This window comes from Plecotus auritus (assembly GCF_963455305.1).
Source record: "Plecotus auritus genome assembly, chromosome: 7".
In the NCBI taxonomy this organism is placed as follows: Eukaryota; Metazoa; Chordata; class Mammalia; order Chiroptera; family Vespertilionidae; genus Plecotus; species Plecotus auritus.
Window position 1 is genome coordinate 142,374,193 of NC_137774.1, and position 14,792 is coordinate 142,388,984.

The window sequence follows — 14,792 nt, forward strand, 5'->3', positions numbered from 1 at the left end:
GGGGCGGGGCGGCCCACGTCGGCGGCGGCCCGGGGGCCGGGGACAGCCGAAGCTTTGCTTGAGGGGCGCGGCTTGAGCCCCCCTCCCCTGCCCCGGTCGCTCCTGTGCCGCCCGAGGTGGGGGATGCTGAGGACCCCCGGCCGCCCCGCGCCAGCCCGGGAGACGGAGAGCCCGCAGGCCTCCGCCGGGCCACAGGAGTTTCTTTGTGGGTCTGCAGCGGGTGCTCAGGTTCCAGTCCCGGCGATGTGGAGGCTGCAGGTATCTCCGCCGCACTCTCCAGCTTCCTCTAATGGCACGCGCGGTGTGCCGGAAACCGCAGCGCGGCGCCGGGCGCTTCCCACGCCGGCCCTGGCTCCGAGCTCCCCGCACCACGAGCCGCTGGGGTCCGCCAAGTCCCAGCCTCACCCGGGCGGGCAGACAAAGCTGTCGGTGGGCGGGGGAGGACGGCCCGCGAAACTGCCTCGAGGTAGTGCCTTTGTTAGAAGAAACCTTGGCCACACTCCGAAGGCGACGCGGGCTTCCACCGCCAGCGGTGTCGGCGGTGCAGTCGCTGAATTGCGCTGGCCCTCATCGCTCAGCCTGGCAGCGTTGGCGTTTATTGCAGAGAGACGCTTAAGCTTTCTGTCAACACATATGGCGGAAAACGCCTCAACCATAACATTGCAGTTTTCGCGGTTACTGCTTGAAATATGTTCACAGAGAAGTCGGCCTTGTTTCACCCACAGGAGAAACGTCCTGGCTCCGGCACATTCCCCCCGCCCCGCCCCCAGTCTCTGCGGTACTTAACCGTGTGCAGGGATGGTAATTACTCTCTGTGTCCCTGAAGTCGCTGTTTCAGTCCTTCCGCCTGCGTTCCAGAGATAATTCTTTAGTACCAAGTGTGACTAAAGAGCTGTACGCCCTACAGATGATTTCTGACTGGCATCCAAAGGGAGGAATTCATCAAGCCCATCGGAATTATTTACCACACTGAGTTGTACGCTACTGACAAAACACTTGCAATACCTCCCAAAGATATTCAAGACATTGTTAGGGGTGGGAGCATGTTAACTACGTCCAGAACTGCTGGAATTAACACAGGTAGTTCCTTCTCCTAGAGCAGAGGTTGAAGGTTCACTCCCTGTTGGGACCCAAGTGTTCAGGCTCATTCACTGCTGAACTGGAGGTAAGAGCACTTCAGTAGAAGCTAGGAAGTGAAACGGATGCAGCTCCCTTAGGAGTCTGGAATTCCAGTGTTGTATTTAGCCTCAAGTTGATGCCATACCTCTTTAAATGTGACATCATAGACTCAAACCTAACTTCCCTCACCCCTACCCCCAACCTAAATAAATAGGACCTGTCCTGGCCGTCGCCTGCTTTTAAAGTTAAACTCATATAAGGGACCAACCCTATCATTTACACTAGAAAAGTCCTATAACCAAAAGTCCCTACTCCAACTCACCTGATATTTTACCATTAGAGTTTAATCCATTTCAGTCTATTTCTCTAGCACAAAGCCATAATCCAGGGAAAGGTAATATTTTAAGCCTTACTAGTTATTTATACCTAATTCATCAGATTGTTTCCCCAAAGCAGCTTCTGATGGAAGGGAATATAACGATGACATATGCTGATACTGAGTAGGTAGGAGAGGAAAACGTGGTTTAACTTTGAGGGCAATATATGGAGAGTACAGATGTATAGACAATAAAGTGCCCCCATTTGATACTTACACTGTAAGAAAGCTCCAAAACACTGGCCTTAAAAGGATGAAAGATAGGATGCATTTGCCAATTAAACTATTTGACAAATATTTCTTTTCAAATCCCTTTGTAGAGTATCTTCAGCAGGAACTCTGCATCTGTGCTCATACAAAATGGTGACATAACAGCTATATGATCAGGGTATTCAATAATCAGAAGTAATGATTCATCTTTGTTATTCATCACTGACTACTTAGTTCTAACTCACATGAACAGCACGTACAGATACAGCCAAATCTTCCATTTGTTCTTTTTTTTTTAACAAATGTGTGCTTTACAGATTAGTTTTCTTTGACAATCTTCCCATAGTTGAACTAAGATGGACTTCACAGTTTCAACTATGATTAAAAGGAGAACTAAAACCTCACCTTAAACAAGGCTGTTTAACTGTGATTCTGTAATAATAAACTGAACTCCAGGACCACCTTAGAGAATAAGCTAATAAATATTTGTTGATGGTATAGCTTAATCTTCCAAATTATGATTCTCTGTGAAAGACAGGGAATTCTTTCTTTGGGATTCCCCTTCCCAATGGCTGGATTCAGGAGAGGAATTACTGTCTACTAGAGATAAGCCACATAACTGAAGTAAAGCCTCAAGGCCTTCGCCGTTTCAGGGAATGCACACAGCATCCATGGCGGCGGGGAGGGGGGGGGGGGGGGAGGGGCGGACGTTTCTCAGCAGAGAGCCTATCCACTGTTTTTAAGGGTCCTCCTGTCATTCCCCCATGCCACCCAAGCAGCTGCGCAGAAGCAATGTGGAGACCAAGTTAGCAGAGGAAAAATTTAGAATGATCATTCTTCTTTTCTCCCTTTCTCAACACCTAGTAAAGAACCTAAAAGCAAACTGGTTACCTAAAACACTATACAGTAGTGTTTGGGAAAAGTTAATATTCCGGCTAGATTAGGGTTAGATTTCTTTTTTAAAAAGGTCTAGAAGCATTAATTCAGATCAAAACACATTATAACATGTATTTTTCATAGGGATTGACTTCCCTATTTTCACTTCCATGTTAGCCCCTAAATAGAAATGGCAGGAGGTTAGGAGGACAAGTGTGTGGGAAAGGGATGCTAGAGCTCAAAAAAGGCAGTACATGCAAGAATTAAAATTACGGATTTTGTAATACTTTGGGGATGAAATCATCCCTCCCACAGCATGTTTCTGCCTTTCATTTTTTAAATATATATTTTTATTGATTTCAGAGACAAAGGGGGAGGGAGAGAGAGATAGAAACATCAATGAGAGAGAATCATTGATTGGCTGCCTCCTGCACACAACCTGGGCATGTGCCCTTGACTGGAATCGAACCTGGGGCCCTTTAATCCGCAGGCTGATGCTCTATCCAATGAGCCAAACCACCTAGGACTATTTCTGCCTTTCAGACATATTTTCTTTTTAATATATTTTTATTGATATCAGAGAGGAAGGGAGAGGGAGATAGAAACATCAATGATGAGAGAGAATCATTGATTGGCTGCCTCCTGCATGCCCCCCACTAGGGATCAAGCCTGCAACCCAGGCTTGACCAGAATCGAACCTGGGACCCTTCAGTCTGCAGGCTGACGCTCTATCAACTGAGCCAAACCAGCCAGGGCCAGACGTATTTTCAATAATATTTTATAAATCACAAGGAAGTCTGCCTCTATTTGTGAAAAGTTTTATGTAAAGTTTTGAAGTTTTTTTCCCTAATATAAGCTCAATAATCTTTTTTTTTCTATCAGACATTTTGTAGCCTATCATAGTTAAATTTTTTTCAGATGTCTTATACTAGTAGTTTTGTATGTGTGGAGAAAATAAATAATGCATAGTGATTATTTGTGTGACTTCTGAAAAAAGATGGCTTGACTTCAAAAGCTGGCTACTGAGTGACTTGGGCAAGTTCCTGGACATCTATAAACATAAACTTGAGTTTCTTCTTCTCTAGAATGGGGACTACACTATTAACAGCTTCATCGATTATTGGGAGGACTACAAAGGGACAATGCTCATAAAGTGCTTGGCAGACTCCAAAGTGTTAGCTGTTGTTAATAGTGCACTTTAAAATGCACTGACAGGCCCAGCTGGCATGGCTCAGTGGTTGAGCATCAACCTATGAACCAGGAGACCATGGTTCGATTGCCGGTCAGGGGCACATACAGCTTGATCCCCAGTAGGGGGCGTGCAGGAGGCAGTTGATCAATGATTCTCTTTCATCATTGATGTTCTATCTCTCCCTTTCCCTTCCTCTCTGAAATCAATAAAAATATATTTTTGAAAAATGCGCTGACAGTATATACCTTGTTTCCATCATATAGTATATCATCCACACTAGAACACTTTTGAGACTTAATTAATAGACATCCTATATAATAAAAGCCTAATATGCAAATCAACCAAACTTCAGAATGACTGGCAGAACTGGCTGCTATGATGTGCACTGACCACCAGGGGGCAGACACTCAATGCAGGAGCTGCCCCCAGCCTGCAGGCCCCAGGCCAGCCGAGGAGGGTGCCAGTGGAGGCCCCCGATTGCCCCACCAGTCGCCCCGCAGAGGGAGGCAACCGGTGGTGGTGGCGGTGGGGGGGCAGGGCCAGTGAGTGGGCAGCGCCAAGCTGGCCAAGGCAGGTGCCAGTGGGGAGCCCTGATTGCCTCGCCAGTTGCCCCTCAGATTGGCCCTGATCGTCAGCCAGGCCTAGGAACCCTACCTGTGCACAAATTTTGTGCACCAGGCCTCTAGTTAATAATAACTACACAGGGACAACATATGTAAAACTAAGACAACTGCAGCAAATAGTCTATATATTACCTTCTTCTGATCTACCTCCCATCTCAAATTTTCCCTGGTATGAATCATAATCTATTTCAATATGTATACTTTTTCTAAATCATAACAGTATTAAATCAACGAAAGAAAAGGTTAAATACTACTGCCTACTTCCCTTCAATGCAGGCTTTCACTTAAGAATATTATCTTTCTTTGAGTAACAAAACCGCTTTTCCTACTTAGTTAAGCTGACATAATAGCTTTACTTTTTTTCTGTAGTATTTTGTCTTAAAAAAAAACTGTTCAGCATCAAATCTGCCATGAAAATAGCCAATATGTAGGCAGAGGTACAGTAAGAGGCTAAATGCTCTGCTCTAAGATGTTACATAAAAACTGTTTTTCAGTTAAGCATGTCATTTCTATTTGAAAGAAAGAGTAAATCATTGTTGATGATGACCATATCATAATCAGAATACTGGATAAGTCTTACCCAAATCTGGTTTAATAAGTATTTGTAAAATGATACTTCTCAGTTGGATTTTCTAAAATAATTCTGGATATACATTCATACTCATATTTTCCTCAGTTGGAAATAAATTTATTTTCTGGGAATTGATGGCAAATTTTCTTCAAAAATGCTGATCTGAGTAATAACATATTTTTTATGTTTCCTCTCTCTTCTGTTTTCCCTAGTCTAATCCCTTTGTTTTTAATGCCATTAAATTAATGTCAACCATCAAATCAATCATATAGTATTTTAATTTTAATTTTTAATTTTCTTGTTCTTCCAGTTTTTCTCTGAAATGCACACTAAGTTTCTCTTCCTTCTACCTCTGGAAACTCCCTCTGAGGGTTTTTGTTTTCTTATACAAAACTTTACATAGTATTTTTTCATATCTCCTGCCATATAGCATACCAAGCTAGTTATAGAAATGTCACTTTCCTTCCAAAGCATCTGTACTTCTTTATGTTGAAATAAATATGTAGAGAAGAAATAGTTTTCAAATATTTATTTCACAATTTTCAACATAATTTTTCTTTTTCAGTCTTGATATTTTATTTCATTTACCTGATTTCTGACCACCCTACCTCATAGATAACTGATATTTCTATTTTGTCTTCCAAAGTAATGAAACCTAGCCAATAAATTTTTTCTCATCAATATTATCATCTTTCAGAAAAGTTATGGCACTGACATTACAATTTATTAATTAGTGAACTTGGGCAAATAATTTATTTTCTCTGTTCACGATCTATAAAATGGAATAAAGCCTATTTTATCTACCTCATAGGATTATCAGGGTACCAAATGAGATGATGTACATGAAAGTACACTATAAACACCAAATAAAAGATCATTATCATTAATAAAATATAATAAGCCATATTAAATGTCCATTGACAAAGTGGCTCTATAGTATACATACTTTAGAATACATATTGAATGCAAAGTTTATTTCCTATAAAGCCTATAGCCTATAAGAGGAAGTAGATATAAACTCATTCACCTTTCATATAAAAATTCAGGTCATTAATTCAGATGCCAAAACTTAAGGAGTTTTTATAATTGAGACACTGGCTACATTTTACTCTATGAGAACATTGCCAGACAATTTAGAAGTGTTAATTTCAGGGAGAACATTTGGCTTATTTAAAGGAAATAAGCTTTTAAAACATAGAATCTGAGAATTTTCAGTAATTGAATAAATAGGAAGGGACTTTGAAGGTCATCTGGTTTCTAATTTTACAGATAAAGAAACTCAGGTTTGAAGACTTGCCCAAAGTCACACTACTGGTTAGTGGCAGAATCATAATTAGAACCCATTTTCCCCCCAGTTCAGTATGTGTTCAACCATACCACATTGCTGCCACTATAATCCAGACAATGAACAACCAGAAACCACCAAGGAAATGTGTGACAGAACTACTTAAATTTTTAAAACTTCTGTTGGCAAAAGACACCACAAAGTTAAAAGACATATGACAGTATGAGAGAAAATATATATAAGAATTAATAGCTAATATCCATAATTCCTATATGTAAAAGGCCAGAGGTGTCACAACCGAAACAACCAGAGACCAGACCACCAAGGCTCCTCACAGGCTGGCCCCGCCCCCAAGCAAGCAGTTAGGGGCAATCAGGCAGGCAGGCAGAGTGGTTAGGGGTAATTAGGTAGGCAGACCAGCGGTTGGAGGAGATCAGGTAGGCAGAGGGCCCCTTGAGAGGCTGGACCCGCCCCCAAGCAAGTGGTTAGGGGCAATCAGGCAGGCAGGCAGAGTGTTTAGGGGTGATCAGGTAGGCAGGCTAGCGGTTGGGGGCGATCAGGTAGGCAGACTGCTTCTCACAGGGCTGGCCCCGCCCCCCAGCAAAGAAAGAGGGAGGCCCAAGGCCAGCCAAGCCATCACAGCACAGCCTGTCACCTACAGAGGGAGGCCACTGGTGGCAGGGGAGGGGGGACAGCACTGCACAGATGGCAAGCAGTGGCAGTGGCAGGGGTAGGGCCAGCTGCCTGCAGCCGTGGGTAGGAAAGCCCTGATCTCAGGCCAGGCCTAGGGACCCTACCTGAGGGTTCCCAGATTGTGAGAGGGTGCAGGCCGGGCTGAGGGACCGCCTCCCCCCCCCCCCCCCCCCCGCCCTGAGTGCACGAATTTTCATGCACGGGGCCTCTAGTACAGATATAAAGAGCTCTTTAAAATCCAGAAGAAAATAATCCAATAGAAGTATTTTTTTGACATTCAATGTTATTTTATATTAGTTTCCGGTGTACAGCATAGTGATTAGATAATCATATAATTTACAAAGTATCAAGTAACCTCCTGGCATCATACATACTTACTACAATATTATTGACTATATTCTCTATGCTGTACTTTATATCCCCATGACTATTTTGTAACTACCAATTTGTTCATCTTAATCCCTTCACCATTTTTCACCCAGCCCCCCTAATTTTCTCCCCTCTGGCAACCATCAGTTTGTTTTCCAATAGAAGTATTTATAAAAGACATAAACCAGCAGTTCACAAAAAAGAAATACAAAGGCAATAAAAATCAGGTGGAGAGCAACCCTATTTAAAAGCCAGGATAAATGAAACTCTAGCTAGCTTTTGCTGTTTTATTGCAGTTGGGGTAGTACCTTTTCAGTGCTCTAGAGAGGAGCCAAAGAATCAAAGGGTGCTCCTCTGACCTTGACAGAAAGAGAAGTGAACCAATTTGATGACAAATAAATTGGCATTAAACTGGCTTAAACATGGTCCCAGAAACTAGACACAGAGTCTTTCTGATGCCACTGTCCATGAATGTCTAAGGGAAGCCCAACAGCAGTACCTCAAAAAGTCAGGCCTGGGCACACATTGGGACCCCCTCTTTGGGCATATTCCCCTAGGCCAGACCACCAGGCTTCTGGATATGTATTTGCCACAGTGTGACCAAATTCCAATGATTACACTGTGGAAACCATGGATTTTAAGATTTTAGTTTCCTCAAATAAGGGCTGAACAGGGTGAGATGGTAGCAAATGTTCTCACAAATCAAAAGTGCCGTAATGAGTTTAAGACCCTGAAGGGAATTAACTCTATAATTCCCCCAGGCTCATGAACTAAGGTTCTGTTGGGGCTGGAGAATCCTGAGAAGGATCCAAGGAGGCAAGTGCAGGAGTAACCATAGGAAAGAGGCAAGAGAAGAATGCCTCTCCTGCCTCTGTTTGTAAGGTGACGTCTCTCCACTCTTCACACTTCCTTGGATTTGCTTCCTGCCAATTATTATAAAAACAATAGAGAAAAAATATGGGATCAAGTAGAAAAAGAGAAAGAGAAAAAAGTAGGCTTAAAATAATTTCTTTAAAAAGACTAACACAATACTTAAAACTAGGACATGAAGTTTAAAAAAAATTATGTTCAATGATCTCTGAACTTTTTATTGGCCTTCTGCACCCCAAGGGGTGCCCCGCTTCTGCTGCCTTAATACCTCAGAACTTCAGTGTCTTGACCTCAGATACCACTTTGCTGGATGGATTGCATTGACTGGCTGTTGTCCAGGGCGACATCAAGATGGAAGTCCTCTCCTTCTTCTGGCAGGTGGTGGTAGGTGGCAATCTTAGCCTCCAGCTTGACCTTGCAGTTCAGCAGGCTGTATACTCCTGGGCCTGGCGCTGCCCCTTTGCCCGGACCTGGGCCCGCTCTGACTCCAGCTGCAGCAGGATCCCATTGAGCTGTTCCATCCGCATGGCATAGTGCATCTCCACCTCGCTCAGGCTATTCTCCAAGCTGAACTGTAGATTCCTCATTCAGGTCAGGTCAATCTCCAAGGACTGGAATGTATGTCTCAGCTCTGTGAGTGTCATCTCAGCAGCTTTTATCTCAGTGGTCTGCAAGGTGACCCTGTGGTACTCTCCTCAGTCTGCTGGGACCAATTCTTGTCTAGCTTCTCTTGATTATTTTGAGCCAGCTCATCATACTGGGACTGAATGACTGCCCTGATCTTGCTGATGTCCCGAGATTGAGGGCATCCAACTTCACAGTCAAGTCAGAGGTGGCAATCTGGTTTTGTAGATCAGTTACTTCCTCCTCAGGTTCTTCTTCATGAAGAGCAGCTCTTCTTTGAGAGCCTCGATCTCTCTCTCTCTCCAGCTGCAGATGAGTGAGATTGATGTCATCAGTGACCTTTCAGAGACCACTGATGTCACTCTCCACAGACTGGCTCATGGCCAACTACGTCTCATACTTGACTCTGAAGTCATCAGCAGCAAGATGGGCTGATGTCAATCTGCAGAACAATGCAGGCATTGCCCACAGAATTTGTAAAGATCTGAGTTCTCAGGACCTGGGTGGTTTTGAAGTAATGTCCCCAGTCTCTGACCTGGGGTCCCTTCTTCTTCAGGTGTTCCCAGATTTTGCTCTCCAGGCTTCTCACCCTTACCAAGTAGGAGGCCAGCTAGTCATTCAAGCATTTGCTTGCCACACACTGGGCCATCCCTGCAGCCAGGCCCCCAGACCCTCTGTGGAGTGCAGAGAGCTGGCAGTACAACCTGAGGAAAAAGTTCATTACATCTGACTGCTTCTTCCTCCATAGCTGCTGGATGCACTTGTACGCCATCTTGGCTGGCCAGCAAAATATTTTTTAAAGACTAAAATAAGTTTGTAGAAAACAAACAGGTGAAGGGAGAGAAAATGAGAATTTTAAAAAAAAAAAAATCACCAAAAACAGCAAGTAGAGAAAAGATTTTAAGGCTAAATTCTCCTAAAAGCCACAAATGAGATTGATTTCAATATACTATAAAAGGGAAAAGTTTTAAAAAATAAAAAATGAATAACATTGACATTGAGTATAGATAAACTAAAAAAAAAATCTATACTATAAAAAATTATAGTTGTGAATCAGTTAAAAAGAAAGAAAACTGCTAAAGGCCATTTCATTTCTGAGTGCGTCTGATATCCCAGGACACAGGATCCTGCTGTACCAAGAGCCTCTGCGTAGAAAATTAGTGGAACAGAGGGCAACCTTGACTGCAGACATTGAGGCTCCCCACTGTTCCTCTTAGCTACCTTTGGAAGCGAGTATCTGACTTTTACAGCTGATCCAAGCAGCACAGCTTGGCCTCTATAAACTTCTCCCAAGCCTCTGACTCACCCCTCTTCTTCAATACATCCTTATCAGAACAATAAATTATGATGCCAGTTAATAGATAACCTGCCTGCACAAGATCACCTTGCTAGGAAGTTGTAGAACTGGAATATGAACCCAGCAGCCCGAGACAGAGTGTAAGTGCCATTAACTTCCATGTTGACTACTTTTACTGCCTGTATCAATAGATATTCCACATCATATTTTTGCCAACATTTTCACATTTAATCACTGGGGATTTTTTTTTTTTGTAATTCACAATCTTCTATTGAATAAAAACAAAAGCAGTTTTGATTTCACCTTGAAATACTTCCTGTTTCTTTGTCTTCCTCTTCCTCTACTCCTTTAAAACAAAAGCTGGTCCCTTTCTTCTCTTTTCTCTCTCTTTCTATTAGAAAGGCAATGTGCATGCATTGTAGAAAACAAAGGACTTACAAAGTATGCAAAATAAAAGGGAAATATCCACTCCCATATTAATATGCTACACGGTGTGTAATATTTTGTAATATTTCTCTTTGCCTTTAACATATAGGACTTATTGATGCTTCTGAGTGACAAATAGAGAAGGTAGTTCAAGAATCATTACCAACATAAATTTCCATCCACAGACTCTACCTTTCACTTTCTCACACCACCTCATTTAAAGTCTTTTGTGTTGAAAAGTACGTAATAGCCCTAAAAGAAGGTATTATGTTTCATCTGTTGCTCCAAAAGAAGCAAAAAACTAGACTATTAACCTGCTGCGTAATCCCTGCACAGACTACAATGCCTTTCAGTGGGAAGCCAGGCTCCGCCAAGAGCAGGGAGGATTGCAGTTTAAACATTGCAGGGTAAAGTTCAACATTTGTTCCATTCACAGAACGTCCACTGACATCAATGAGAGTTGTGTGAGGAGTAGAATTTCTTTCTCAGTTAAATGGTTTCTGTAATGCTTTCTATTTTGCCAGAACATATCACACCAAGAATGTAATAAAGAAAATATATGTAGTACTCCATTTTTTTTCCAGGCTTATTCTTTATTTCAATAAAATGTCATCTTCAAAAAAAGCATTTTTCTTACAGGACATGATTTAGACTGTAGATAAGCCATTTTGTTAAGAATGTAAAGACTCATTCTAGACTCATCTGTTTGCAATTTTTGAGGATTTTTTTTTTGGCCTATCATATAAAAATCACAATTGAATTCAGTCAGTAGCGTTTGAACCTCTGAAATTGTATGCCCTATGATATAGCATAATCGACTAATTGGGAACATGGAGTTTTTAAAGTTATTAGGCCAAGGTATGTGGATCTAAATATCAATTCCACAAATATTCCTGGGTAATAAAGGCCACTAAAGAGAAAAAAATGAAGGCATTGAATTTTATAATTGTCAGAAGGATAGACAATCAATATTAGTAAAGAGTTTGAACACTACAATGTAATTTTATTAATAAAATAACATTAACGAAAATTAATAAAGTATTTTAATAAATAAATATTCATAATTTATAATTAGCCTATTGTTACATGACTTGTAATTTTAAGGGATCTTTTAGGGAAGAGAAAATATTAGACTGTTAAAATATTAAGTTTCTTTTAAGAGAAAGAAAATACTAAGTTTTCTTTTCTTGAATCACTATAGTAATTACCTGATTAACATTTCTATCAGTTTGGGAAATTACACATTAATTGAAATTGCAAATTAATTTTAGTGTATAACATCAGAATTTAAGATTTAAAAAGAAAATCTGAGGTTTCTTATAGATTCAAATCTGTTCTATATTTTGCTTAATCTTCAGAAATATTTTAAAACAGATGGGATTCTAAACATCAATAGTATTCTATAAAAATCTTTGGCACGATGTATTCATACTTCACATAAGGGAGATGCTCTTATTTTTCTGTTGCTCAGGAAAGTTTTTAAAAAGGCAATCTGGAAAAAAAGAAAGCTGACAGAAAATATAAACAAATTGGAAAACAAAATAAGGACTCTGGCCTATATAGTAGCTTATTCCCTGTTATCTCCAACCGTTGTCCAATTACAACATTTTGGGAATGAATTTTAGTTTCTAGTTCCATTAGTTCCATTCCTCTTGCAAATTGTATCTGTGCCAGGCCTTTCAGAAACTCATGATGTCATACCAACTATGATTTACTAATGGTGTGTTCAAACAGTAACAAAAATGATCAGATAGAACCAACATTTGCAGAGTATTTATTATGGGCCCAGTACTGGGCCAGGCACCTCACAAGTGCTATCTCATAAGGTAATTTAAGAGATCCCAAGGTATGAAGTTTTAGATAAATCTGTAAGGTCTATGGGAATTTCAGAAAGAATCAGTTGTTCCGTGGTCGGGGGAATCATAAAAATCCCCACTTACGAGTAACCATGATAAATAGGCTGTCAATTCTTTTGTGGTCTTTTGAGTTGGGGGCTAGTCACCAGATGTGTGGGATGATGTGGCAGTTTTAAAATATGTGCACAACGTTTTTGACAATCCTTTCCCCATAAGTGCAACCTATGTTGCTTCTGCTTCAACCAATACCCTACAGAGGAAATGGCACTATGTGGGAGGGCATAAAAGGCAATGTGCTTCTACTTTGTTCAATGGAATACTGGCTTTTGAAGACAACTGCTACCAAGCAAGCATTCTGTCTGCCCTGAGGCCATCATGTGTAAGAAAGGTCAACTGAACCCTCATGGAGAGATCAGAGGGAGAGGCCTGTGACTACATGCACCCACTCTGCCTGCACCCGCATCCCACCATCTGTTACAGCAACAACCATCATCACATGAGAAATCTCGAGAACCAGAACTGCACAGCCAAGCCCTTCCCATATTTCTGACCCAGAGAAAATACAAGATATAATGATTATTGCATTTAATTCAGTAAATCTTGAGATCACATTCTTACACAGCAATAGTAACAAGAACAGATATTACCCAGGTTCAACAAAAGTTTTTCCCACATTTGCTTCATCTGTTCCCCCTTTTTTCTTTGCTGAAATATTTTAAAGTGAATCCCAGACATTGTGTCATGTCAAATATCACAGTGATTCTTCAGTATGAATAGCTAAAAAGAATGGACATTTTCTTACATAACCAAAATGTCATTATTGCACTTAACAAAATTAATAATTCTCCAGCATCCTTTAATATCCAAGACCATAATCAAATTTCCTGATTGTCTCAAAAAAATGTTTTTACAGTTCTTAGAATAAGGATACAAACAACATCTATACAAAACATTTGGTTACTGTTCCTCTTAGCTTCTTTTCATCTGAAACAGTCACTCTCTCCCCTTCCCTTTCCTCCCTGCCTTTAACAAGTGGCAGAAACCATGTTAAGTTGTTTGAGGAATGTTTGCTTTCTTGTGGTGTCATTTAACTTGCTCCTTTATACCCTGTTGTCCCTGTAAATGAAAGTTGGATGAAAAGAATTTAGTAGATTCAGGGTCAACTCCCCCGACCCAATGAGGTGGCACATCATCACATCAGGAGACATATGATATCTGGTTTTTCCACTTTTAGCGATGCTAAGATTGACTTGTCATGTGCTGACAGCCTTATGATCCCTCATGATAATGTTCCCATCTGCCTTTCAACCAAAGGTTTCATTCAATCATCATTGAATCATCATTGCTACTGGATTGTCATTGCTTCTAGGCCTTTTCAGTAGATAATACTAGGAAATATGTATATTCAAAAAGGAAGCCAAAGCCGGTTTGGCTCAGTGGATAGAGCGTCGGCCTGCGGACTGAAGGGTCCCGGGTTCGATTCCGGTCAAGGGCATGTACATTGGTTGCAGGCGCATCCCCAGTGGGAGGTGTGCAGGAGGCAGCTGATCGATGTTTCTCTCTCATCGATGTTTCTAGCTCTCTATCCCTCTCTCTTCCTCTCTGTAAAATATCAATAAAATATATTTAAAAAAAAAAAAAGGAAAAAACGCTGATGGAAATTATATTTCTAATTCAAATTTAACATTGAACAATGTAATCTTGTAGGATATTTTTACTTAAGTTCTTTGATTTTCTACTTCTTTTTCTTTTTTTTAAATTTTATTGTTTAAAGTATTATAAATAGTAGTACATATGTCTCCTTTTTTTCCCCATTGACCTTCACCCGGCCTCCTCTTCTACTTATTTTTCTTACACTGAAAATCTTTGTTCCTAACCTCAATATGATTAGTATTTGCAATAATCTATAGTTTATTTTAAATAGCTTCCATATAATAATAGCAATATTGCCTTTAACAATATTATCATTTCTTTGTATCTCTATTTGTTCTTAGAATATGTTCTGTTAAGGTGTACCCTTTATTTGTGTTTATCTATCTATCTATCTATTTATTTTTTAATGCTCACCTGAGGATGTTTTTCCATTGATTTTTTTGGGAGAGTGGAAGAGAGAGGGAAGGACAGAGAGAAATATCAATGTGAGAGAAACGCTTTGATTGGTTGCCATCTGCAAGAGCCTCTACCAGGGCCTGGGCTGGGGAGGAGCATGCAACCAAGGTACGTGCCCTTGACCAGAATCAAACCTGGGACCCTTCTGTCCGCAGGCTGACGCTCTATCTACTGAGCCAAACCGGCTAAGGCTTGAATCTTATGTTTTGAGATTTCTGTTTATTTTGAAAGACTCTGAAGAATGACAATTAGGCTTTAGGCTGAGTTGCTATAGTAATTCTTAGGCTCTTGACAGC

At 40.9% G+C, this 14,792-nt stretch overlaps 1 pseudogene across 1 annotated transcript; it reads right to left on the bottom strand.

Annotated features, from left to right (window-relative positions):
- Positions 1-8,475: 8,475 nt before the first annotated feature.
- LOC308252772 (keratin, type I cytoskeletal 18-like) lies at positions 8,476-9,580 on the bottom strand (annotated as a pseudogene). Its single transcript has one exon. The product of its transcript is annotated as a keratin, type I cytoskeletal 18-like (transcript).
- Positions 9,581-14,792: the final 5,212 nt, after the last annotated feature.